The following is a 3,041-nucleotide window of genomic DNA, read 5'->3' as shown; positions in this document are numbered from 1 at the left end:
GTGTTGGTATTTGTTCTGTTGTCAGTGAAATGAAGGGACCAGAAAATGTGATGAAGAGGTCTTTGAGCAGTAGGGGGAGCCAGATGACTGTTAACTAAAACACACTTCTTCCAGGAAAGAATGGATTACCCAGATCTGGGTAAACTCTGTTTTTTTCTATGGCTCTGGGATTACCAACGTTATCAAGGCTAGCCTGTCTTGTCTGGGAGCCCTGACCTTCTGGACTTGATTAAAAAGTGTTTTGTCATTATGTACTCAGACCTCTATCTTAGAGGGAACCATGGACTGTGCATGAGTTTATCGGAGTGCACGTTATCTACACATACCTTTTGTCATGCAGTTTACCTACCGAGCCTGTCCTCCAGACTTGTACACTAGTTTTCCTTTGTAGACAGGCTTCAGATAGCAGGACAATCAAGGAATTAAACCACAAGTGGCCCATTAAGCACAAATCACAAACTTTGATATGTTTCATTCAGATTTGATTCTTGATTTTATCTTTGACTTTTTTTACAGTTCTCAATACTCTAAATCCCTAGAATAAGTTTTCCTTGTATGCCTGGATCCTTACCCCCACCATCTTCTCTCATTCAAACAAACATTGTCCTTTGGACTTCCCTCCCAGCTTAGTGGGACACTCTGCCCGGTCACTCTGGCATCACGCCACAGATCCCCTGTCAGAAGACCACGTTCGCCCACCTCTGCCCCCCCACCTATTGGTTGAGAGTTTTGCCTGGACATCCAGGTAAACCAATCAGAAGGGGGCTCTAAATCTTCAGAGGTTTAGGCCACATAGCGAGGTCCTGACAGAACATTTCAAACAGGAAAGCATTCTCTAATATTGTATTCCCTTTGATAGTCCTTGTCAGTGTATTTATGATTGAAATCCCTTTGAATAGAGACTGACTGTGACTGTGAAAAGAGTATATGTGGCCCCACGATAGTGTTGAAGTCTAACTTGCAATTTAACTATTAGAAACCGTGACGAGAGATAGTATTAGTACTCGTCTCGTCCAAGTCAAACTGGCCAAAGGTCAATGAGGCCCAACACGTCGCCCTGCTGGACAGTGTAGATAGTGTGGCCCAGGCGTCCCTGCCTCAGCACTGCTACAGAAGGCAGCGTTCAGACAAAGTTTGGTCTTGGTAATCTTGATTTGATAAAACCCTGGATCTAATCCAGTTTCATGGTTATCAGTAAGATATCGCCTCTCTACTATCCCCTTGAGACCCCCCCCCCCCCCCACCTCCCAACACCCCCTTGCTGTGGTGGAGTGCCAGTGAGAGGCTCCGCTTTCTGCTCTGTGTGGATTGTTAGACTGATTAGCCATCCTGTCAGAGGCCCCAGACCGGCAGCTACTTTCTCCAACACTCTGATCTCTTCCGGCTGACACCTTCCCAGCACTCCGGGCTTCCCAGCCAAACTCCTAGCCCCATAGCTGTGTGTTTCACGGCGACCTCTCGCTGAACGTGGCCCCCTTGGCTAGCACAGTCTGTTCTGGCTGCTTGATTAGTCGTTTAACAATGACCTCCTTGGGTCGGCGGTCCAATGAAGCTGGACTCGGCCCAAGCAGACAGACAAAAGGTGGGAAGATTTAACATTGGGGCTGTCAACATACTTGAGCTCCCTTCTGGTTGAACTCTTGGTTTCACAGCACCGACGAGGAAACAGATTCCAGAACATTCATGCGCTCGCACGCAAACATGATTCAAACCTGCACATGCACACACTCTCCCACACCCACTGAGCAACACAACAGGGATGTGCAGCACATCAGTTAGACAGTGTGGCCAGAGGCACTGGACCCACAGAGGGATCAGGGGCAAAGTTCTATGCTGTCTGAAGCATTTCTCCCCCTGTGGTCTGTGCCATGGAGACTAGTGTATTGTAAGCCAGAAATCCCATTACACCACTAGCCCTGCTGGCAGTTACTCTTACTGTGTGTGTTTGAGCATGCGCAGGTTTTAATCATGTGGGTGTAGTCAAGTTGGCTATGAAATGTTTCATCATTATATTGTCTGAGTCATGAAGAAGAATGTAGGTCTGGGACTCCTGTAGACTAACTCCATCTCCATGTACCAACAGCCCCAGGTAGGCCAAGCCCAGCCTCGGGCCCTGTGCTGCCTCAACGTGGGAGATTAGTACATGCATATTGGAACAAACTGGTACAGCGTGGGGCACTAGCAGGGAAACTGGATCCTTGGCATCAGCATGTTTATCACTTTCAAATCGCTTTATGAAACCTAATCCTCTTACGTGTTTTGGCCTGAACGGTAATCACATTAGAATTGTTTTGCTTAACTTTGACCCCTTGAGGTCATCATGTTTGAACGCATCCTGTTTTGCGTTTCCTTTTATCTGTCTGCATCTTCGGCATTACCTGTTGATATTCCTCAGTAATCCCCGGCCCTTGACGTGACGTAAGTAGGGGGTTCAGGCAAAGGTGGATGTACTGGTTGGGTCCTGACTTCGAAACCACCTGACGCTAAACACAGAGGTGTGATGTGATCCGCGACTCTACCAGTCTTAACTGTGCTGATGGGAGTTTGCAGATAGCTGGCTTCTGTACCTGTTGTCATGTTGATCCTGCGACCTGATTGAGGTATTAGTTTTCCTTTAAAATTCAGCAAAATATGATTTGCACATCTATTGGATGTTTTGCCAACATGTTAGATCGAGTGGGTAAACCTTAAGGGCCGTGCTCATCAGAATCAGAATCAGAAAGGGATTTATTCGCCATGAAAGTTTGCACAGACAAGGAATTTGCTTTGGCAGGAAGGTGCATACAATAAACATATACCTAAAATTTAAATATGTGGACTAACTATACTAAGGGTACATAAACTAGCAGTACTAAGTGGGATACATATAAATATAGGAAAGCATTGGGGACAGGTTTCAAAGGAGTGTACATAGCACATAGAAACCGCTTTGAAATTCAAGTCCCTGGCACACCTATTCAGGAAGTCTCATTAGTAGTGTTTATATTTGCAGATAGGCCTACAGCATTGTATGGTAGCCTATGATTTGACTGATGTAATGC

This window comes from Osmerus mordax, chromosome 18, assembly GCF_038355195.1.
Source record: "Osmerus mordax isolate fOsmMor3 chromosome 18, fOsmMor3.pri, whole genome shotgun sequence".
Taxonomy (NCBI): Eukaryota; Metazoa; Chordata; class Actinopteri; order Osmeriformes; family Osmeridae; genus Osmerus; species Osmerus mordax.
This window is presented reverse-complemented; position numbering follows the sequence as displayed.